This window comes from Mobula hypostoma, chromosome 18, assembly GCF_963921235.1.
Source record: "Mobula hypostoma chromosome 18, sMobHyp1.1, whole genome shotgun sequence".
Taxonomy (NCBI): Eukaryota; Metazoa; Chordata; class Chondrichthyes; order Myliobatiformes; family Myliobatidae; genus Mobula; species Mobula hypostoma.
The window spans coordinates 28,014,502-28,039,276 of NC_086114.1; the positions used below are offsets into that span (position 1 = coordinate 28,014,502).

General features: G+C 43.6%; 1 protein-coding gene across 6 annotated transcripts in view; it reads left to right on the plus strand.

The window, feature by feature from the left end:
• Positions 1–24,775, plus strand: part of sec24c (SEC24 homolog C, COPII coat complex component) — a 103,483-nt gene that overhangs the window by 12,068 nt on the left and 66,640 nt on the right. The window contains exon 1 of one of the 6 annotated variants that reach the window (XM_063070642.1): positions 6,850–7,345. The exons of 1 other annotated variant lie outside the window; for it this stretch is intronic. The gene's annotated coding sequence lies outside the window, so the exon portion shown is untranslated. Of the gene's footprint in view, positions 1–6,849; positions 7,346–7,459; positions 7,591–11,744; positions 11,769–11,788; positions 11,811–24,775 lie in introns of those variants that run through there. 4 more of the 6 variants (XM_063070648.1, XM_063070645.1, XM_063070646.1 and 1 more) reach the window with 4 other exon arrangements.

The window sequence follows — 24,775 nt, forward strand, 5'->3', positions numbered from 1 at the left end:
GGAGGGATCTCGGCTAAGTTTTGTCATCAGAGCCACTTATGATCTACCCACACCCCAGAACCTGAACCAGTGGTGGGGAGAAGACCCCGCTTGCTCTCTTTGTCAAGCACCTGGATCACTAAGGTGCATTTTAACAGGATGCACCACGAGCCTCACCCAGGGGCAGAACACTTGGCGGCATAACCAAGTTCTCAGAGAGCTGGCATCAATCTTGGAACAGAGGCGAATCATCACAAATGCTCTCCCACAAATATCGGCATGAAATGTCCACATTACACGATTTGTACCAGCAGGCCAACCTCCAGAGCACCATATAATATCAAAAGATTTAAGCATTCTGCAGGTTGCTTGGAATTGGAAAATGGACGTGGACTTGGAAAAAAAGCTTGTGTTTCCCCCAGACATTGCAGCTACAACACTTCAACCAGGCATGGTCCTGTGGTCCACAACAGCCAAGCTGGCATATGTTGTGGAATTGACAGTACCATGGGAAGATGATGTCGAAGAAGCTTATGAGAGACGAAAAAGACCAAGTACTCTGAACTGGCAACTGAAGCTGCCCAGAATGGCTGGAAGACCAAGACTTTCCCTGTAGAAGTGGGATGCAGGGGATTCGTTGCTACATCTCCGACCAGTCTATTGAAGAAGATGGGGGTGAGGGGTCACTCCCTCCAACAAGCAATCAAGTCCTTGTCAAATGCAGCAGAAGAAAGCAGCAATTGGATTTGGATTAAAAGGAAAGACAACAATTGGGCTGCTAACGTTAAGGATACATACAGCTCCTCTCTCCTCCCCCCACTGGGAAGGTCAGATCACAACCTGGTGCATCTAAAACCCTGCTACGTGCCTCTGGTGCAGAGTAAACCTGCAACCTCGAGGACAGTGAGGAAATGGTCGGAGGAGGCTTATGAGGCGCTCCAGGGTTTTTTTGAGGTAACAGACTGGCAGGCACTCTGTGAGCCACATGGAGAGGATATTGATGGGCTCACAGAATGCATCACTGATTACATCAACTTCTGTGTGGACTGCAATGTTCTGACGGAAGTAGGGAGGAGCTGAGGGCAATACAGAGGAACCTGAAAGCCAGGATCAGGGAGGCTAAAGACAGGTACAGGAGGAAGCTTGAGTGGAATCTCCAGCAGAACAACATGAGAGAGGTCTGGAGGGGGATGAGGATCATCACTGGGGTCCGGCAAACTAGCAACAGAGGAGCTGAGGGCAGTGTGGACAGGGCCAATGAACTTAACCTTTTCTTTAACAGATTTGACATTGTGACCCCTGCCCATCCCCCACATGAGCCATCTGTTGTTGGCCCCCAACCAACATATATTCCACTCTCCCCTCCTAACACTCCTCACAGTCCCCCACCCTGCTTTCATGACTATACCCCTTCCCCACATGAAACCACCACGGTGGGCTTCACGGCTGAACAGGTGAGAAGACAGCTGAAACATCTCAACCCAAGCAAGGCTGCAGGACCGGATGGTGTCAGTACCAGGGTGCTCAAAGCCTGTGCCCCTCAGCTATGTGGAGTACTTTGCCATGTATTCAACCTGAGCCTGAGGCTCCAGAAGGTTCCTGTACTGTGGAAGATGTCCTGCCTCGTCCCTGTGTCGAAGACACCGCGCCCCAGCAGCTTCAATGACTACAGACCGGTGGCATTGACCTCCCACATCATGAAGACCCTGGAGAGACTTGTTCTGGAGCAGCTCCGGCCTATGGTCAGACCAGGCTTAGATCCCCTCCAGTTCGCCTACCAGCCCCGACTAGGAGTTGAGGATGCCATCGTCTACCTACTGAACCGTGTGTACGCCCACCTGGACAAGCCAGCGAGCACTGTGAGGGTCAGGTTTTTTGACTTCTCCAGTGCGTTCAACACCATCCGCCCTGCTCTGCTGGGGGAGAAGCTGACAGCAATGCAGGTGGATGCTTTCCTGGTATCATGGATTCTTGATTACCTAACTGACAGACCACAGTACATGTGCTTGCAACACTGTGTGTCCGACAGAGTGATCAGCAGCACTGGGGCTCCACAGGGGACTGTCTTGTCTCCCTTCTTCTTCACCATTTACACCTCGGACTTCAACTACTGCACAGAGTCTTGTCATCTTCAGAAGTTTTCGGATGACTCTGCCATGGTTGGATGCATCAGCAAGGGAGATGAGGCTGAGTACAGGGCTACGGTAGGAAACTTTGTCACATGGTGTGAGCAGAATTTTCTGCAGCTTAATGTGAAAAAGACTAAGGAGCAGGTGGTAGACCTGAGGAGAGCTAAGGTACCGGTGACCCCTGTTTCCATCCAAAGGTCAGTGTGGACATGGTGGAGGATTACAAATACCTGGGGATACGAATTGACAATAAACCGGACTGGTCAAAGAACACTGAGGCTGTCTACAAGAAGGGTCAGAGCCGTCTCTATTTCCTGAGGAGAATGAGGTCCTTTAACATCTGCTGGATGATGCTGAAGATGTCCTACAAGTCTGTGGTGGCCAGTGCTATCATGTTTGCTGTTGTGTGCTGGAGCAGCAGGCTGAGGGTAGCAGACACCAACAGAATCAACAAACTCATCCGTAAGGCCAGTGATGTTGTGGGTATGGAACTGAAAAGAGGGTGCTAAGTTGCATGCCATCTTGGTCAATGTCTCCCATCCACTACATAATGTACTGGGTGGGCACAGGAGTACATTCAGCCAGAGACTCATTCCACTGAGATGCAGCACAGAACGTCATAGGAAGTCATTCCTGCCTGTGGCCATCAAACTTTACAACTCCTCCCTTGGAGGGTCAGACACCCTGAGCCGATAGGCTGGTCCTGGACTTATTTCATAATTTACTGGCATAACTTACATATTACTATTTAACTATTTATGGTTCTATTACTATTTATTATTTATGGTGCAACTGTAACAAAAACCAATTTCCCCCGGGATCAATAAAGTATGACTATGACTATGTAGATGAAGACAGGAGGGTATGGAACTGAGGGGGGTGTATCTGGGACGCCAGGTAGCACCGTTGAGCCCTTTGGAGACGTCGTGGACTTATCAACGAAATGTCAAAGGAGGGTGCCTACCTGATAACCCCGATGACATACCTACCCTCCCTCCTTGTCACCACTCCAAACCCACTGCCAACATCGAGAGTGCCAACTTATTATAGGGATTGAAACATCAAGTCCTAGTAGCTGTACTAAGTCAGAATAAAAGAAACAATTATACTTCTTCTCATCATTACTGAGTACACCATTTTAACAATCACAGTCTATGTTCAAATAAGTATGTGAACCTTTGGGGTAATGCCTTCTACCAAAACTACTTGGAGTTAGATGTTCCAATTCATGAGTTGAATCTTAATAAAAGTTGGATAATGCAACAAGACAATGATCCAAAACACAAGTGTAAATCAGCAACATAATGGTTTAAAAAGACGAACATTTGTGTTTTGAAATGGCTAAGTCAGAATCCAGAGCTTAACCCAATTGAGATGCTGTGGCATGACCTGAAAAGGGCTGTTAATACAAGGTATCCTAGAAATATTGATGAACTGAAACAGTTTTCTATGGAGGAAGAGTCTAAAGTTCCTCTAAGCCGATGTGCAGGACTGAACAAGTTACCAGAAACCTTTGGTTGATGTTATTGCTGTATGCGGAGGCGGGGGGGGGGGGGTGTCACACCAGCTACTGAAAGCAAAGGTTCACATACTTATTTCAACGAATACAAGTAATATTGGATTTTTTTCTCAATAAATAAATGAACGTGTAAATTTTTTGTGTTATTTAATTGAGTTTTCTTTATTTAGCTTTAGGACTTACATGAAGATCTTATGGCATTTTAGGTCATATTTATGCAGAAGTAGAATTCTAGTGTTCACAAACTTTCTAGCACCACTGTATATTGTGCCCATCTGGGTGAACGTCAGTTTTTCAGGATTTTTTCTCCATCCAAATACAAAATTGGGTAAAACATTTCCGGTCAAGATGGTGGCAGCGAATGATTCCTCAGGCAACATTTTTCAGATAGCCAATCTCTTCAAGTATTTCACTTTCTCTATATCTTGTTCTTTTTGTCTTGATTGTGCTACAGAAACTGTTGGGACCTGTAACGTGCAGTTCGGAATTTGATTAAGCGATCTAGCGCTCTGCTGAGAACATGAGCTGCCTCATGGAAAAATCCAGAGATGGCTGCAGGGTTATGAATGACTCCATTTTGAAACGTTGGGTAAGATTTAAGCATTGAGGCAGATACCGATGTCAGAGGTTGCTCTCAACGGAGGCCACGGGGTCAATGGCAGACGGTAGCTGGGTCAGTGGCTTTTACCCCCGGTGTGACAGTTGCTCTTCATCTAAGGACTGAGCTTGTGTGGCTGCTCCCCTTGGATTCTGACAGGAAATTTGAGATATACATGACTGTACTTTATATTGGTCTCCTTCAGTTTTCAGTGTTTTCTTTCTTGCTGCCGATTGGTGGGTAGTCAGTATGTTACTTTTTGTGAGAGGAGTTGTGGATTTGGGGTCTGATGTTTTTCTGTGTGGGCGATCTGTAGTTTTTTTGTGTGTGAGAGAGGAGGTCAAAGGTCTGAGGTTTTAATGCTATTGTCGATTTTCTTTTCTGCGAGGGAGGGGGTAGGGTGTTTGCTGTTCCACCTGACCTTTTCCACGTGGGCAACAAGTTTTTTGTGTGTGTGGGGGGGGAGGGGTTGGGTTTGCAAGTTTTGTTTCTTTTACTTTTTCATGCCGGAGGTGGGGAGTTGATGTCTTTTCTTTCAACAATATCCATAGTTTTCCTGTATTTCATGGCTATCTGGAGAAGACAATGCTGATATGAGTAGTATTGTACATGCACACTTTGACAAAAAAAATGAACCTTTGAAAATCCATTCCTGAACACAAGTAATGAGGAATTAACAGGAAGGATGGAGGAAGAGCTAATCTCGCTACAAAATGACTTTGATTTGAAGATATGATTAAAAAGTCATTATCAAGACATTTAGTTGCAGAAAGAAATCACTGAACACTCTCCTGCACTGTGGAAAAAGATCAGGTTGTTCTTTATTGTCTTTCCAACATCATATTTAGCGCAGCACATTTTCTGTGCAGACACCCAACTTCTTTCAAAGCAGATTGCAAAATACTGAATGTGAGAATCTGAGACTCCTTCTGATTGACATTCAGCCTGACGTTGAGAAGTTGCTATCATTGCACCAAACCCATCCATTGCATTGAAAGATGAAAAAGCAACAAAGTAGTGAATAGTCGGACTAATGTATGCTCTAAAATTGTGGATGAAAATTGTTTTTAATGTAATTAAAGAAATAATCTTACTTGTAGCTTTAAACAGATTTGAGTAATTTTTGCAATCATTTGTCACTACTTTGAATTTGCAATTTTTCATAGTACCTCATAAATCAAAATTGTTAATCATTTTTATATAATGGCCAGAAAGGGAAAGGAGGGCATTGGGGATGTGGAAGCCAAGGGAACAGGAACCTAAAAACGTTTGGAAACCACTGCTTTATTCCTTCTACCAAAATGCACAACCACACACATCCCTACATTGTATTCCATCTGCCACTTCTTTGCCCATTCTTCTAATCTGGCCAAGTCCTTCTGCAGACTCTCTGCTTCCCCAACACTACCTGCCCCTCCATTTATCTTTATATCATTGGCAAACCTGGCCACAAAGCCATCAATTCTGTCATGCAGATTATTAACAGATAATATAAAACATCTTTCCTAAATATCTCCAGCTCCAATTCATTCCATGTGGATTTGAAATTCTACCCTTTACAATTTGAATCCATCATACATCACAGGTATATTCACATTCAACACACTTTCAACTTCCTTCTCTTCAGATGTCAAGGACTGCAAACGTCAACTGCTCTTGGACTGAAATATTTTTCTATATCTTTCTTCCCAGGCATTTTCCTCTGACCCCATCTCTTCCCACTATCATTACTGATGTTCCCCTCATGATTTCAAATGGTCAGTTCTCCAGTCTTCAGTCTCAATCTTATCTTAATCAATTCCAAACCCATTAAGACCCTGGGCTCTTCTGCTGTCTTTACCCCTGTGCCCATTTCATCAGCCAGCAGTCCTCAACACAGACGGTTCACTGTTTCTACCATGTCCAGAATTCCAGGTCCACCTGGGTCCCCAACAGTTCTGATGAAGTCTTCAACACCACATATCAACACCATTTCTCTTTTCACAGATGATGCCTGTTCATTTTCTGTTTTTATTCCAAATCATCAGCATCTTCATTGTGTTTTTGACTTACATGAGATTATGAGGGCTACTGACAGGGTGGGGACTAAGATGTTTCCCCTAGTGCAGGAGCCTGGAACTCGACACAAAGTTTCAGAATAAGGGTCAAAAACAGACAAGGCTGGAAGAACTCATTCAGTCAAGCAAGAACTACGAGTTAAAACCTTTCTGGTCCATTTATGAGAAGGGGTCGCCTATTTAAGAGACCACCGAGGAAGAATTACTTTTTCCGAGCCATAGAGACGGAACCTGACAATCACTGAAGGCAAACAACAGGAATTCTGCAGATGCTGGAAATTCAAGCAACACACATCAAAGTTGCTGGTGAACGCAGCAGGCCAGGCAGCATCTCTAGGAAGAGGCGCAGTCGACGTTTCAGGCTGAGACCCTTCGTCAGGACTAACTGAAGGAAGAGTGAGTAAGGGATTTGAAAGTTGGAGGGGGAGGGGGAGATCCAAAATGATAGGAGAAGACAGGAGGGGGAGGGATGGAGCCAAGAGCTGGACAGTTGATTGGCAAAAGGGGATACAAGAGGATCATGGGACAGGAGGTCCGGGAAGAAAGACAAGCCGGGGGGGGGGGACCCAGAGGATGGGCAAGAGGTATATTCAGAGGGACAGAGGGAGAAAAAGGAGAGTGAAGGCAGCGTTGTGAAAGGCGGTGTTGAGGCTGAGGTGGGGCCCTATCTTCTTGAAAGTCATGATCAGGATGCAGGGGCCGACTGGTCTTCCCCTACTCCTGGTCTTTCAGCTCCTGAAGTATTTTTCGGCGAAACGTAGTGATTCTCGGCCTGGATTCGTACTCTCAGCGGCTGTTATGATTGACATCCCAATCCGGAGTATCTCATAAACAAATTGAACACGGCAATCGATGAAGAAAGAATTCAACCAACAACCCCCGAGCAATCACAGCAAGAACCAGAGGACACCTCGTCGGTTTGCTTATGCGTCTGCGTAGCATCCGGGAGTTTATTGTGTGCGATGACGTATCATGTGCGTCCTTACGCCAGCGTTACGTGCGGCGAGCGAAAGACGGACGTGGCAGCGACAGGGGAGACGCCGAGAGAGGCCTTGGTCAGGCGGTAAGTGGCCGGGGTCGGGGAGTGGCTGGAGTTGTGGTTAGCGCTCCGGCGTATTTGGCACTGAATGCCCCAGGGTTAAACACATCGCTGGCGGCAGTAGCGCAAAATTTAGGGCTCAGGTTAGCCGTGTGTGGCCACAGATCTCTGCCCGACGTTAACGGTGAATGGGCACAGGCAGGCGCCTGGTAGCTGGGGCTTGGCCCGAGGCAGGCGGCTGGTAGCTGGGGATCGGTTCGAAGCAGGAGGTCAGTCACCCGGGCTGGACCCTGTCTTAGATAGTGGGTGGACCAGGGCTGGAGGTGAATCGCCCCAGGGGTGTGTCTCAGATTCGAGGCCTGTATGCTGCCCGTCCAGGGTATCGATGCAACAGGCCCCGGGTTTATGGGGCTCCGTCTCTCCGGCCTTGGGGCCGAGGCTTGGGTCTGAAAAGGCTGGTGAATCATATCGGGCAGCGACCGGATCTTCCGCTCATTTCTCTGTAGTTTGATGCTTCTGCACTGTCTAATCCACCCCGGAATCTTCCTGATTACCGGCCAGACGTCAGGGCTCTGCTGAAACATTCGCGGGTTTAATCCACTTCACTGTGTGATGTGCCCTTGGCTCAGACCATTGGCTACAATAACAGAATGGCTGGATTTTAGCAGCGTCTTTCACGATTTCAGAGATTACCAGTTGGGAGTGTGATCACTACAACTTTGTTTGAGGATCGTATGTTGGTGGGGCTTCTGGAGGGAACTAATTAGCCTTTCATCAAAATTCTACCTTTTGCTTTCACCGGAGAACTTATCTGATATCCAAAACAAGGGATATCTAGGTGCTATTCCATATAATTTAGTGCACTTTGGCGGTGTTTTGGAGAGTCAGGATGAGGTTCTATGATTAATACTTTATATTAATTCAAAGCTGGCATTTATTGCCCATCCCTAATTGTTTTTGAACTGATAGTGAGTCATCATCTTCGACTGTAGCAATTTTCTGGTGAAAGTATCCCTGAGGAGGAACTTGAACCCATAAACTTTTAATATAGGTGGAAGTTATCCACCAATTATTGCCAGCACTACTTCCAGAAATGCAAGTTTTGGTTTAACATGCATTAATTTTGTCTAAGGATGTTTGCTCCTGGTTGTATTAATTCTCTTATTATTAAATTATTGGTTGTTGAATCATGATGAGAATTGGCTTTGGTTTACTGAGAGTTTGAATGTTGTGATACATCTCAGAATCAGGCTGATTATCACTGTTTAATGTGATGTGTAATTTGTTTTGCAACAGTAGGAGAGTGCAAGGTATAAAAATAGAGGATGTTTAGAAATCTGATGACCAGGGAAAGGGCTGTGCCTCTTCAGGCTTCTGTATCCATTCTCCACATGCGAAGTGAGAATACCCTGCACGGTGGGAGTCTTTAATGTGCCTACAGCCTTCTTGAGGAACTGCCTTTTGAAGATGTTGCCAGTGGTGGGATGTTGCTCATGATGGAACTGGTTGAATTTACAACCCTGCACAGCTTCCAATCCAGGCTGTGATGCAGCCAGTTGGGATGTTCTCCACTGTACATCTGTAGAATTTGCAAGAGTCTTTTGACACAAGAAATATTCACATTGATTTGCAGTGCCTCCAAGTATTGCCTGCAGCAGTATCTTTTGAAACATGGTCCGTTCCCATTTCTTGCTAAACTGGAATGAAGTGGGGGAGTGATGGTGTAACATTAAATGCTCAACAACTTTGATCACTTCCTGTGAGCATACCTAACGTAAGTGTTTTTGTGCAGACTTTCTTGGCGCGTTTTAACCTGTCCCTGGAAGAGGAAAACTTGCTTAGGCTATATGGGAACAACAGGAATTCTGCAGACGCTGGAAATTCAAGCAACACACATCAAAGTTGCTGGTGAACGCAGCAGGCCAGGCAGCATCTGTAGGAAGAGGTGCAGTCAATGTTTCAGGCCGAGACCCTTCGTCAGGACTAACTGAAGGAAGAGTGAGTAAGGGATTTGAAAGTTGGAGGAGGGGGAGATCCAAAATGATAGGAGAAGACAGGAGGGGGAGGGATAGAGCCAAGAGCTGGACAGGTGATAGGCAAAAGGGGATACGAGAGGATCATGGGACAGGAGGTCCGGGAAGAAAGACGGGGAGTGGGGGGGGACCCAGAGGATGGGCAAGAGGTATATTCAGAGGGACAGAGGGAGAAAAAGGAGAGTGAGAGAAAGAATGTGTGCATAAAAATAAGTAACAGATGGGGTACGAGGGGGAGGTGGGGCCTTAGCCGAAGTTAGAGAAGTCGATGTTCATGCCATTAGGTTGGAGGCTGCCCAGACGGAATATAAGGTGTTGTTCCTCCAACCTGAGTGTGGCTTCATCTTTACAGTAGAGGAGGCCGTGGATAGACATGTCAGAATGGGAATGGGATGTGGAATTAAAATGTGTGGCCACTGGGAGACCCTGCTTTCTCTGGCGGACAGAGCGTAGATGTTCAGCAAAGCGGTCTCCCAGTCTGCGTCGGGTCTCACCAATATATAAAAGGCCACATCGGGAGCACCAGACGCAGTATATCACCCCAGTCGACTCACAGGTGAAGTGATGCCTCCTCTACGGTAAAGATGAAGCCACACTCAGGTTGGAGGAACAACACTTTATATTCCGTGTGGGTAGCCTCCAACCTGATGGCATGAACATCGACTTCTCTAACTTCGGCTAAGGCCCCACCTCCCCCTCGTACCCCATCTGTTACTTATTTTTATGCACACATTCTTTTTCTCACTCTCCTTTTTCTCCCTCTGTCCCTCTGAATATACCTCTTGCCCATCCTCTGGGTCCCCCCCCACTCCCCGTCTTTCTTCCCGGACCTCCTGTCCCATGATCCTCTCGTATCCCCTTTTGCCTATCACCTGTCCAGCTCTTGGCTCTATCCCTCCTCCTCCTGTCTTCTCCTATCATTTTGGATCTCCCCCTCCCCCTCCAACTTTCAAATCCCTTACTCACTCTTCCTTCAGTTAGTCCTGACGAAGGGTCTCGGCCTGAAACGTCGACTGTACCTCTTCCTACAGATGCTGCCTGGCCTGTTGCGTTCACCAGCAACTTTGATGTGTGTAGGCTATATGGAACTTTTGCAGCATTATGTTAACTCACTGTTTTATTTCGGTGCCTCCAAGCTTGCTTTGAAGAGTGTATCTTTTCTGACTTGAAGCTGTGGCTCTGCCTAAGCTGTGTGGCATTACAGTCTTTCCTTTACCACTTCATTTTTATCCCTCTTGGCAGAATTCAAGATTGCATAATGTCATTTCCTGTACACGTGTAAAGGAGAATGAACAAAATAATTGTTACTGCAGATCTGATGCAACACAAAAGATAAAGAACATTATAATATAAAAACAGAATAAACATAAATACATAAGATAGCTTTTATGAGTTGATCGTATGTCCATAAAGTAATGATAGGTGACTGACAGGAAATAATAAAGTAGTGGTGGAAGCGTTGATCAGCCTTGCTGCTTGGAGAATATAGTTGTTTTTGAGCCTGGTGGTCCTGGTGTAGCTTCCACATGCCTTCTCCCTGATGGGAATGGGACAAACAGTCCATGAGCCGAGCAGGTGAAATCCTTCATGATATTGCAGGCCTTTTACTGACACCTTGCTGCTGTATGTGTCTCCTTAATGGTGAGGAGGTTGGTGCTGGTGATGCGTTGGGAAGCTCTGTCTCCCTGCTATAAAATATTCCTGTCCATTGCAGTTTCTGAACAATGATGCAGCATGTAAATCATAAAGTACCTCCATTAATTGTTGCCTTTCATGAATTAATTGATGGATGCAGTTACCTTCTCTACATTTGTCAAGTTTTCTTTTGAAATGGCTTTTGGTCTACCTCTACTTGTTCACACACTGTATCTAAATTCTAATTTCAACTGCTTTCACTAGCTTCCTGACCTAATTTCATCAGCTTTTTCAACATGGTGTCACCCACGCATTAACTTTTAAGCGATCACTGCTTATTATTTGGATGCATGTCAGTTACTTGTTATTGAGTATATTGACTTTTAGAACATTTGTAATGTTAAACTGGTTGCATTGCATCCTGCATTACTTATCTTTAGCTCTTTAATACTCAGCCCAATGTGGATGGTGACAGCTTTCCAATTGACACGTGTCCTCTAAATACTCTAGTGAAAGTCTGTTTTAGAAGTTGCGTGATACCTGTTTTAACTGTCTTGGAGTCGAGTTATTAATTTTAAAATCTCGGTGTCTGCAATTAAACCCTACAGGACTTTGGAACAGTAAGATAAAGTGTAGTTTGTTACCGTGTGATGAGCAGAGTCCATGAACTCTGATTTTCATAGGCATTATCAGAAATGTGTAATTGCAGGTGCAGCTGATTGCTGTCTGTCCTCACTTTGTTGAAGTGGAACACAAAAAGTTACAATAATATTGAAAAGGTTTGTTCCAAATCGCACTGAATTCAGCATGCAAAGATTAAGGTGATTTTTGTTCATTGTTTAGTGAAGAAAGATTAATCTGCACTTAATTATAATTGTGCACCAGAAATATTTGTGGTGTTGTTGTTCGGTCTCTAACTTCGGTCATAAGCAGTTTTTCTGTAGTTGCGTTTATGAGAAATCAAGTAGGCTTGACTTGATGATTTTTATAAGTGTAATACATTTCATTAGCATGTGAGTATCCTGAAAGGGAATGGTAGGAGGAGATGTTGAGATGCTGTTTCATCTCCGGACTTTTTCCTCCATTTCCACAATTTTGAACTTAAGTAGAGCCTCAAGTTGGACATGAATCACTTAATTCTTGGGGAAACTAGATCTTTGGACATCCCACCAAATTCAGCTTGGAACGAGTGATGTGAAGACGGTGGTTTCTTCAAAATTTATTCTCAACATTGTGGATGTATGAACAGATTGGAATTTGGATAAAGACACATTCCATGTGTTTACTGGTGAAGCATGCTTTATGGTCTACTTGTACTATCATTTTAAATATGAATCAGTGGAAGTTATGTGGAGTACAAAAGTAGGAAGTTTTTATTCTAACCTTACAGGTTCTTGCTACACGACATTTAGAGCGGTGTCTACTATATTAGTCTCTGTATTTAAGGATGAATATCCCTTTTTTTGGGAGCATTGAAAGATTCTCTAGGATCATGGGTTGAAGTATGCAGAGAGTTTGAGTAAGTTGGATTACATTCATTGAAGTTTAGAAAAATGGGGATTGATCTATATGAAAGATGCATTATTAAGGGTCCACACCATCTGGGACATGCCACTACAATAGGGAGGAAATATAGGAACCTGAAGAACCATACTCAGCAATTAATTTTTGAACTGTGTATAAACACGACCTCATTATTTCTTTTTCATTAGCACTATTTATTTTGTCATTTATAGTTATTTTGTCTTTGGATTGCTGCTGCAAAACATATTTGCCTCATACAAGATGGTGATAATAAACTTTATTTGGAAAGCATAGGATATATACATCCCAAAGAGAAAGAAGCATTCTAAAGGTAAGGTAACACAACTGTGGCTAACAAGAGAAGTCAAAGCCAACATAAAAGACAAAGGGAGGGCATATAATAGAGCAAAAATTAGTGGGAAACTGGACAACGGGGTGACCCATTGGGACACCCTTTGAGAGAAGGGTAGTGCAATCTGATGTGACCAGAATGAACATTAAAATTTCCTGAATGCTATTGGCATCGCTTTGCTTTAGAAACTGAAGTAGAAAACCTCAGTTTATTAAAGAAGAATGACACGTAGCAAAGCAAATATAGCTCCTCCTCATTCTCATTTAATGAAGGAAACTTTTGATGGCATCATTTCTGGTTTATCTGCCATCCTTGTGCCTCTCGTTGTCATTCTGGAGACATGCAACCCATTCATCCTGTCTCTTCTGCTGTTTGTCTCTGATCCTGGTGACGTGCATGCCTCTGCTCCTCTGTCTCTTCTCTCATTTTTTTTTGTCCTGGCTCTTAGATCCTGGAGTCGTGCAGCCCTGGCCTCATCCGATTCTTGTTCTCTCCCTCTCCTTGCTGCTTCCCGACGACGTTTGGCGTCATCTCTTGACCATAATGTCCCCCTTCCCTTTCCACGCGGCATAATTAGGCTGACCATTTTTTTAACCCTAATGCTGGATAGAAGATACGAAGCAGTAACACCTTAAGGATGCTAATTATTCTTGATGATGTGGTTGGCGCTCTCCTAAATGGACATGATATAGTCACCGCTGTCCTTTGACTGCAGCATGGGTGTCTCAAAGTACATCATTACAATAAGATTTAATTATCTCTTATTGATGGGTGGCAGTTAGATCTGTCCCAATCCTGCACATGCTGATGGTGATCAGCAGAATGTGACCCGTCGAAATAGAGCTGCCCTGCCTTTTGCTCCGGTAGGTGTCGCTGCTGAGACTGGCCGTGCGCATGCGTCGGGCTGTCGCGTCCCGATTTCCATGATGGCGGATCAGCTCTCAGATTAAAAGGGAGCCTGTTAATTGGCGAGTGAGCAATTTTGTACGAATATATAACCCTGAACTTGGCCTGCATTCTGTAAGTTAGCGCATTTTAATTCGATTTAGCCAAAAAAAGTGCCGCTGTAATGCATTGTTTGCGCTAATTGGAGGTCATAAACAGTCAGACCATGAGAGTTTTAGTAGTATATAGATTACAGGATTGGAAAGCTTTTAAAAGCCAACAGAAGGCAACTAAAAAAGTTATTAAGAAGGTAATGATGGAATACGAAAGAGAGCTAGCCAATAATATTCAAGAGGATACTGGAAGTTCCTTCCAGTACATAAAATGTAAAAAGGAGGCAAAAGTGGATATTGGCCCTCTGGATATCAATGCTAGAGAGGTAGTAATGGGAGCCAAGGAAATGGTGGACGAACTGAATAAATATTTTGCATCAGTCTTCACCGAGGAAGATGCAAGTGGTATGGTGGAAGTTTCAGTTGCCATGGGTCATGAAGTGTGTGAAGTTACCTTTAGTAGGGAGAAGATTCTTGGGAAACTGAAAGGTCTGAAGGTAGATAAGTCACCAGGACCAGGTGGTGTACTCTCCAGGGTTCTGAAAGAGGTGGCTGAAGAGATTGTGGAGGCATTAGTAATGATCTTTCAAGGATCACTAGGTTCTGGAATGGTTATGGAAGATTGCAAGTGTCACAATACTCTCTAAGAAGGGAGAGAGGCAGAAGAAAGAAAACTGTAGGCCAGTTAATCTGACCTCAGTGGTTGGGCAGATGTTGGAGTCGATTACTAAGGATGAGGTCTCAGGAAACTTGGAGGCATGTGATAAAATAGGTCATAGTCTGAATGGTTTCCTGAAGGGAAAATCTTGCCTGTCAAAATTGTTGGAATTCATTAAAGAAATAACAAGTAGAATAGACAAAGGAGAATCAGTGTATGCTGTGTACTTGGATTTTCAGAAGGCCTTTGACAAAGTGCGACACATGAGGCTGCATAAAGCAAACTACGAGCCCAATCTATTACAGGAAAGATTCTAACATGGATGAAGCAGTGGCTGATTGGCAGGAGGCAAAGAAAGGGAATAAAGGGAGCCTTTTCTGGTTGGGTGCTGGTGATGAGTGGTGTTCCACAGGGGTCTGTGTTAGGACCAGTTCTTTTTGTGTTACATATCTGTGATTTGGATGATGGAGTTGATGGCTTTGATGCAAAGTTTGCAGATAATATGAAGATAGATGGAGGGGCAGGTGGTTTTGAGGAAGTAGAGAGTCTACAGAAGGACTTAGACAGATTAGGAGAATGGGCAAAGAAATGGCAGATGGAATACAGTGTTGGAAAGTGCATGGTTATGCACTTTGGTAGAAGAAATGAGAGGGTTGACAATTTTCTAAATGGAGAGAAATTACAAAAAAAACTGAGATGCAACAGGGCTTGATGTCCTTGTGCAAGACCCCCAAAAGGTTAATTTGCAGGTTGAGTCTGTGGTAAGGAAGGCAAATGCGATGTTAGGTTCATTTCAAGAGGACTAGAATATAAAAGCGAGGACATAATGTTGAGACTTTATGAAGCACTGGTGAGGTCTCACTTGCAGTATTGTGAGCCATTTTGGGCCCCTTATCTTAGAAAGGATGTGCTGAAACTGGAGACAGTTAAAGGAGGTTCATGAAAGTGATTCCAGGATTGAATGGCTTGTCATATGAAGAGTGTTTGATGACTCTGGACTTATACTCAGTAGACTTCAGAGGAATGAGGGTGACCTCATTGAAATCATCGAATGGCCTTAATATAGTGGATGTGAAGAGGATGAGTGAGTCTAAGACCAGAAGACACAGCTTCAGAATAGTGGGGTGTCCTTTTAGAACGGAGATGAGGAGTGCATCCAGAGAGAGGTGAATCTGCAATTCTTTGCACCAAGCAGCTGTGGAAGTCAAGTCTTTATGTATATTTAAGGCAGAGGTTGATAGATTCTTGATTAATCAGGGCATGAAGGGATATGCAAGAAGGCAGGAGATTGGGGCTGAGGGGAAAATTAGATCAGCCATGATGAAATGCTGCAGCAGACTTGATGGGCTTGAAGCCTAATTTTGCTCCTATATCTTATGGTCTAATATTGAGATTTCAAAGCAGATGAGTCCATTGGTGGAGATATTTTAGATCTAGGCAAGGTTTCAGAATCAGAGAGTGCCATCTTTTTGGTGATAACTAAGAATTTTTTTTCAGCATTCTGATTCTTTGAAAATTTCTACCCCAAGGAGTAATTGAGGCTGATTCACTAAAATTATTGAAGTTGAAACCTAAAATGCTTGAGGAGAGAGCATGAAAATGGCATTGAAGTCAAGACTGGAGCAGCTGCGAGCTTAGTGATTAGGAGGCTGAAGGGTGGCTGGCTTACTCATGTTTTTTGTTGTTCTGAGGTGTTTTCTTTCTGTTGTACTTTTGAGTTCCACTAATGTCTGCTTTCTGGGTCTCTTTCCCCCCCCCCCCCATCAAGTAGCTTTCTCTAATTGCTCTCTCTGTTGAATGTTATGATTTCTGCTGTTCCTCCTGTCTCTGGTGTCTGTATGTGGTGAGACATGAAATTGCATTAGAGCATGGATTGCTAATTTGTAAGTCTATATTACACAAACTTGCACTCAGTGGGCCAAATGGCCTAATTCTGCTCCGATGTTTTATGAAAATGAGAAGATTGTTTGCAGTGAGGTAGCCCGAAAACCCTACTAGACCGCCACCACCGGGACTCACACCCCAGACCTCCGCGCTGCGGCAGGCGGTGGATCAGAACCTGGATGGTTCTTGTCACCTGCTGTGATGTGAATGGGACTGATCGAGCTTGTGAATGCTTCCCTTTGTTTTCTATCAGTGATCCCAATTTAGTAATCTAGATTTTTGCATGAAATTAATTTTGAAATGCTGTAATGACTCCATTTAACGTTTTTGTTTTCAGGTATACAGAATATTGTTGTTTCTTTATCTTTTTGCATAGCTGAGAAATCTTTTTTCAGAGCTCCATCTATACTTGTTATCAAAACTATGGAGTTATTCAGAAATAAAAATATCAAGGTCAAAATAGAACTTGTGAATACTAGGGGAAAATTAATGTTCTCAGTGGATCAGGCAACTTTGAATATTGGGTTTCAAATGTGATAATGTTCTCTCTGAGAGGTTTCATGACAAACTTATTCTAGGTTATCGGGTAATTTGGAAGTTTGAGATTATTTTGGAACTCTGGTTGTCAGCTACAGCTCTGCAAACAGGTGTAAGAATTTTCTATTCAGTGGTGGATTTATTCACCGAGAGTGAGGTAATCATAATGGGGGACGTACAGGTCCACCCTGGCTTACTATCCTGTTGCTTATCATTGGCTTAAAACTTTTCCCTTGACTTTTGGTATTCCTTTTTGACAGTCCTTAGTGAAGGCTCATTGGTAGTCTTTATCAAAGCTTCTATTGTAATCTTTTTAAAAAGTTGAAACATGAGTTTCTCAGATATGTATTTGCAAAATTTTGAGTTGCTGATGTCCACAAAGTAGGAATAACTTTTAACATCGGATAATGCAGCAGATTATCAACATTTTAGAGTAACTCTGAAATTTGGATTATTGGTTAACTTGCTTGCTCGAGATGACAGGGCAAGTGTTTTTGGATAAAGTTGTCAAATTTCTTACTGTACTAAACTTTGCATTTCAGTTTTTCCTTGAGCTCTTCCCCACTGATATTGACAGTTGAGGCCAGTTCATTGGCTATATTTAAGAGGGAGTTAGATATCGCCCTTGTGGCTATAGGGATCGGGGTATGGAGAGAAGGCAGGTACAGGGTCCTGAGTTGGATGATCAGCCATGATCATACTGATTGGTGGTGCAGGCTTGAAGGGCCGAATGGCCTACTCCTGCACCTATTTTCTATGTTTCTATGTGATTGCCTAGTTAGTGTTCCAATGGATAATACTGAAGCAGACCTCAGGAGATGGTGAACTTGTGGCTTAAGATTCTTTAACCGAAGAAATGTGCAAGTACACACCTTATGGGTGGTGTGTACTGTATTTTTCCCTCAGTCTCAGGTCCTCTACTGAGAGCTTGAGGGTTAGGCACAGTATCCTTGCTGTTCCTAGTAGTGCACTCTTCTGGACCAAGATCTTGAATCTTGTTCTTGGGATTTGTGGAGTCACTCCCTCAGTACAGGCAGTGGCAGCCTCAGCAGACACAGGTAGCACCGGCCACTGTGAGGACACTGAGTGCAAGAATCAGCAGGTATTCAGGCAGAGCCAGAGGCTGACACTGGGAACCATCAAGCCTCTGCTCCACCGCCTGCCACAACGCGGAGGTCTAGGGTTCAAGTCCCGGTGGTGGCGGTCTAGTAGGGTTTTCGGGCTACCTCACTGCAAACAATCTTCTCATTTTCATAAAACATCGGAGCAGAATTAGGCCATTTGGCCCACTGAGTGCTTTGTGAATCAATCATAGCTGAGTTTTATTCCCCACCCACCCAACCTCATTCTCCTACCTTCTCACAATAACTTTTGCCCACCCGTACAAATCAAGAGCCTATCAACATCCAGAGCCATCTGTGGCAGTGAATTGCACAGATACACCACCCCCTGTCAAAGAAACCTTTCCCCTTGTTCTAAGGGGACCATTTTAGTCTGAGGCTATGCCCTCTGGTCCTCAACTCTCACTACTGGAAGCATTCTCCACGTCCACTCTTTCCATCCTTTCAGTTATTTGGCAGGTTTCAAAGAGACCCCTTACCCTTCTGAATTCCAATCAGAGCCATCATATGCACTTCTGTATGCAAACTTTTTCATTCTTGGGATTATTTGTCTTGTTACTTGTTTAGCGACAGTTTCCTCCTTGATGTTAGGTTTCCTGGTTTTTCCTTTGGCCCTTTTAAGGGCCTGATTGATTTCCTTCTCCTTGTATCCAATCTGTAGGAACGTTGTGCGTAATCATCTTACTTCCTTGGAGGCTCTTCATATTTCATCTTGTTACCTGTTTAGTTGTTTATTGGTTTTCAAAAGCTTCCCAATCCTCTCGCTTTTATGCTGTCTTAACTTCCTTTGTCAGCCATGATTGCTTCATTTCCTCCTCCTATCTACATAGTTAGTATCCACATGGACCACAACAACTGTACCTTTTCCCCTTGCATTCCAAGTTCCTCTGCAGGTCAGATGAGATGTCTTGATCCCAGGCACCAGGCAGGCAATACAGTCTTTGGGACTCTCAATCCTTGCAATAGAATTGTGTCTGTTCCCCTGACTATACTATCCCATTTACAACTACATTTCTCTTCTCTTTCCCCCCTTGAATGACTCCCTCAGCCAAGGCATCACAGTTAGTGTTGCACTGTTTGAAACTAGATCACTCATTTGAGTCAGTTGTGATTTTTTTTTTTTTTGAGGGTCGAGTATTTAAAATTCTTAATCAAAGGGGAGCCAAAGCAGATTTTAGATGAGGTAGAGATTGCTTCTTGATATGCGAAGGGGAGAAAAGTTATAGGGGTGGTTGGAAGTGTGGAGAGTTGAGGTTATCACCTTCCATTTAATGTGCTGGCTGTCACAAAAACCTTGCACTTTAGCAACATCTCTGCAAAATACATTCAGATATTATTGCACCCTGTTGCAATATAACAGTGGATCATTTGTGATCATGATTTGTTTGAGGTCTTCTGTATATATTTCTGGAGAGTTTGGGGTGGAAGAGTGGTGGAGGGAAGTGCACTGATCAACTCCCCATTGTCCACCATGGTTACCACAGTCTCTTGTCCTGCATCAAGAAAATGGTTGCCCACATCTGTGTCTACCTTGGTAATTTTAATTCTAGTTAAATGTAACCATCACTGCTTTGTCACAGTTGCCACTTAGAATCATTTCCTTAATGGGCAGCGTGCTAGGGTACTTGTTAACACAATGCTTTAGGATACAGATGACCCAGGTTCAATTCCTGCCTCTGCGTAAGGGGTTTGTACGTTCTCCCTGTGCTACTTGGGTTTCTTCTGGGTGCTGCGGTTTCCTTCCACAGTTTAAAGACTTACCAGTAGGTAGGTTAATTGGTCATTGTAAATTGGCCTGTGACTAGGCTAGGATTAAATCGGGGTATTGCTTTTTTTTAGTGTGTCAGACCAGACATTCAGCCATTCTTGTCTGGCACATGGTGTCAGGATTAACCGGGTCACGTTATGAACGTTCCTGACTCGACCCTTGTATTTTTTACGAGGCCAAGTGGCTAGCTCGACACTCAACCCGGCATGGATGGAAAGTGTGCTCAGGGGTGGTCTGACCTGATTCGAACTCGGGAACCTTCGCTCCGGAGTCCGGCACTGATCTCACTGCGCCACCAACCGGCCTGGGGTATTGCTGTATTCAGCATTGTATCTCAATTATAAAAACACCATGAGGGGACATCGTATTTGTGGATTTCTTTAGTGAAGATTCATAACCACCAAGTAGAACTTTGAAATCCAGATTATTTTAGGGCATAGATATATTTTCTTTAATATGGAGGGGTTGGAGTTGCCAGAGCATGGCGATTTGCATCTGAGAATATTGAAGGAGGTGGCCTTGGAAAGCGTAGCGGCATCAGTTATCATCTTCCAAAATTCTGTCGGGGTCGGGTTCAATATCACTGGCATATGTCATGAAGTTTGTTGTTTTGCAGCAGAAGCACTTTACAATACATAAATTCCATAAATTATATTTTAAAAATTAAATTAAATATGGTGCAGAAAGGGGTGGGATAGTGAGGTATTGTTCAAGGGTTCATTGTCTATTCTGAAATGTTGTGGGGGAGGAGAAGACTCTGTTGCTGAAATGTTGAGTGTTTCTTCAGGATTCTTTTACCTTAATGCTAGTAATCAAGAGGTGTGCATGTCCTGGGTGATGGGGATCCTCTATAATGGATGTCCCTGTCTGAGGGTGCCCTGAGTGCTGGGGAGGCTAGGGCTTGCTGAGTTTACAACTTCCTGTAGCTTTTTCTGATCCTGTGTAGTGGCCTTTCCATATCAGACAGTGACGCTTTCTACAGGGAACGCAGTGAAAATTCACCAGACTGGTCCTGGAATGGTGGGATTGTGGTATGCGGTCAGATCGACTTGGCCTGTGCTCTCCAGTGCCTAGAATGAGAAATACATATTTTGAAAGCAAGAACTATGGTAGGTGAACGTGGAATTTTTTACTACAGTAATCCTTGGAGAGCAACTTGTAAGAGTAAGATGGTGTTATTGATGCCCAGTGACTACTTATCAGCGGCAAAAAACAAAACAAAGAAAACTACTCAATACCTCCAGTACTACTCAATAACTATTAATGCTAACAATGGAGAAGCGAGTGGAGGTGCAGGCAAGGCATGGTCGAAAAGCCAAACTTGGAAGCGAAGCATGGTTCAAGACATGCGAAGGAAGAGATGAGGTCGAAGCAGAGTCATAGCGTTCCCGATGAGCGAAGAAAGCTGAATTGGAAAGGTCAGGTATGGGCCAAATCGTGGTGGTGGGATTCGGGCCCCAGAGCGGTCTGAGAATGCGGAATAACCTGAAGTTTGGCCGATTTAAGCACCGGGCCAGATTGAAAAGCTCGGCCAGAGGTGAGGCGAGGATTGGTTCTGCTCTCTGCTTCAGGACGGTTGAGCAGCTCTGCACTGAGCTGAGGCTGTGGCCTGTTCTGGCTGCCTGGCTTTGTGTCTGTGGTCTCGCAACCTTTACTTGGCTCTGCTCTGAACTGAGACTGTGGCTTGCCCCAGCTGTATTGATGCCTGACTTCATATATTTTGTTAAACTTCAGTTCTGAAGTGATTTGCTTTTATTTGCACAATTTAGTTTTTTTTCTCTCTGTATTGGGTGTTTAACAGTCTTTAATGGATTCCACTGAGGTTTCTTTGCTTTGTACTTGCCTATAAGGACTCAAAACTCAAGATTGTACAATGTATGCATACTTTGATATTAAAGGTACTTTGGACTTCTGTGCATGAGTTGTTAAGTAGAGCAAAGTGCAAATATGGTATCGAGAGGATCAGCTATGATTGAACTGAATGGCTGAGCAGGCTTGAAAGGCTACTGTATTTGTAAGCTGCGTGGTTAGTTTACAGAAGACCAATTCTGTTTTAATTATTACAACATTACACATTTCCTGCATCTACAAGAACAGTCCACCAAATTTTTAACTTGCTGTTCAGAGTTGTTGGATGTGAATCTTGAATTGCCGGCACAATCCAGAATGACTTTTGAATTGCAAGTGTTTTACCAAACAACTGATCCAGTTGTCTCCACTAGTTCACAGATGGGCTGTCAGAATGGCAATGGGGTTGGTTAAATATAAGTACCCAGAGTCAAGACAGTGAGAAATAAGCCTGGATTGTTGTCAATTTATTTTAAAATACAAATGTGTGGATATTGGATGGGTGCAAGATTGAGCTTATTGTGGGTAGCCTCTAATATTTCCACACAGGAGAAAACCTGCAGATGCTGGAAATCAAAGTAAGACACCCAAAATGCTGGAAGAACTCAGCAGGCCAGGCAGCATCTATGCAAAAGAGCAAAGAGTTGACATTTCGGGCTGTCGCTTCAGTCCACATGAAGGGTCTCGGCCCAAAACGTCACCTGTTTACTCTTTTCCATTGATGCTGCCTGGTCTGCTGAGTTCCTCCTGCGTTTTGTGTGTATTACTCTGGTATTTCCAGACTGTACTAGTTCTCCATATACTTGTGCTTGCTAACTACACTTGTAAAAAGTAACTTACAGTGACATTTGATTAAACAGTACCTAGATTTAAAAAAAACTTTTCTTTCAAATCTGTATGGTGTTGTTCCTCCATTTCTATCTCTTCTAGTCATCCAGACTCTGTGTGCTGTTTTTTTTTTCATACTTTTTTGACATACTCTATTTTCATATCTTTACTTGTGGACTACATGAATTCTCTACTAAATCTTGAGATGCTCCTTAAATCCAATTTCTGACCAAATACATTGATCATTTGTCTGCTTTGGTATCCTTTATGGTTGTGTATTAGAATTTAATGCAGTGAGGTAGTTTATATTAGCAGTTTTCTGTAAAAGACTCCGGGAAGTTAAGAATGTGGCGTGTGCTTTCACGTAGACCATGGGTCCAGCGTGTGATTAATGAGATACATCCCCAAATACTCCAGTATGAATTACAACAGTCGTGCACGTTGGATTGGTTTAACTGTAATAGGCCCTTTTGGAAAAGGATCTAGGGCTTTCCCAGTGTATATGATGAATAAACTCTTCTTGGGCCTCCAGCTGAGTATAGGTGTCGCTTTTAACCAACGTTTCAATGACAAACTCTGCCATCTTCATCAGGGATGATGCTTGGGTATGGAATTTATACTCAGGTCATCGGTCCCTCCTAATTGGTAATCAATTAGGTTTCTGTTATCCCACCTTATTAAAAATTGAATTCCAGTTCTTACTTGGAGTGAAACCTTTGTCTTAAAGTTCGTTTCCTCTAGTTTTATTTCAGTGGCTTCCTTCGCCAGGCAGTCCCAAAAGTCACTGGCATGTCACAGTAGTTTTGTGTCATTCAACTCAGTCCTATTGACTTCAGTAGCAAATGCAGTGTTCTGCTACTGACAGTTTCTCCTGGTAACCCAAATGGATACACCTCTTGTGCTCCTTGATGTGGGTTTCCACCGTGTGTCCTGTCTAGCTACTCACGCACTGCTCTTTATTCACAGGGAATCTTGTAAAAGCTAGCCTTTGACTTGCATAATCTGTAGTTTGAGCTTGCTTATGGGTTTGTGGATGGTATTAATCCAGTATTTCTTCAGGATCCTGGTGATCCTTCCAGAAACCATGGAACTACATGGAAGAGAGGCAGTAGCGACGGGTTTTCTGGTATTTCCTTTGGCCCTTTTAAGGGCCTGTTTAATTTCCTTCACCTTGTAGCCATTCTGTAGGAACATTATGCTTAATCATCTTTTTTCATCAAGGAGACTGTCCAGGTCTGAAATAGTTTTTGCATGGTTGATCAAAGTAGAAAGTACCGCTCTACGTTGGGAGGCATATTTGGTGGCTGTTATTGTTGAGGTACAAGTCTGTGAGAGTGGGTTTCTGCTTGATGCCCTGTCGGAAGCGACTATCCAGTTTTTGTCGTATTAGAATGTCCAGGAGCAGGAGACAACCATTCTTCTTCTCCATCATAAATTGAATGTTTGGATGGAACTACTGGAGTCCATGAGGCCACACCTCAAAGGTGTCATCGATGTATCTGAAGAAGCATTTGGAGTATAAGGGCAATGAACTCAGAGCCCTTTCCTCAAAGTCCTCCATGTAGAAATTAACAATAGCCGGTGACAAGGGCAATCCCATGACCACTCTGTCCAATTGTCCATTGTAGTTTCCCTTATGAGGAAGTATGTTGATCTAAGGGTGTGTTCTAAGGTCAATGGTACCTTTATCAAACTTGACTGCAGGAGGACCAAGCTGTCTTTAATAGGAACTCTCATTAACAGGGACACCACATTGAAACTGACCATTATGTCCTCCGGGGTTAGCTGGATGTTGGTTTTCGTTTTTACAGAGTTGGTCAAATTTGTGATGGGATGCTCACAAATCCTGACAAAAGGAGACCACATCGTTGATAAATGGTTAGTGAAGTAGTAATTCACAAAATCTATCCCACTGACAAAAGGCCTCGGGGGAATCCTCCCTGTGTGTCATTGATTGTAAACAAGGTGGGACAGCGGAAACTTGACTAACCAGTCGGGAGGAAAGGACGATGGGAGTACAAATACTGCCAGACTAGACATGCCCAGGCATCATCCCCGATGAAGATAGCAGAATTTGTCATCGAAATGTGGTTAGAATCAATACCTGTACCTGGCTAGAAGCCCGAGAAGAGTTCATTTGTTCTTTTCTTTTTCTTATTAACAATTTGATAAAGCTGATATTGATAATATACTTTCTTTATAATTTTATGTGGTATACGACCTGTTATTTCTTGCCGACCGATAATTGTGTCTGGGCAGTATTTACAC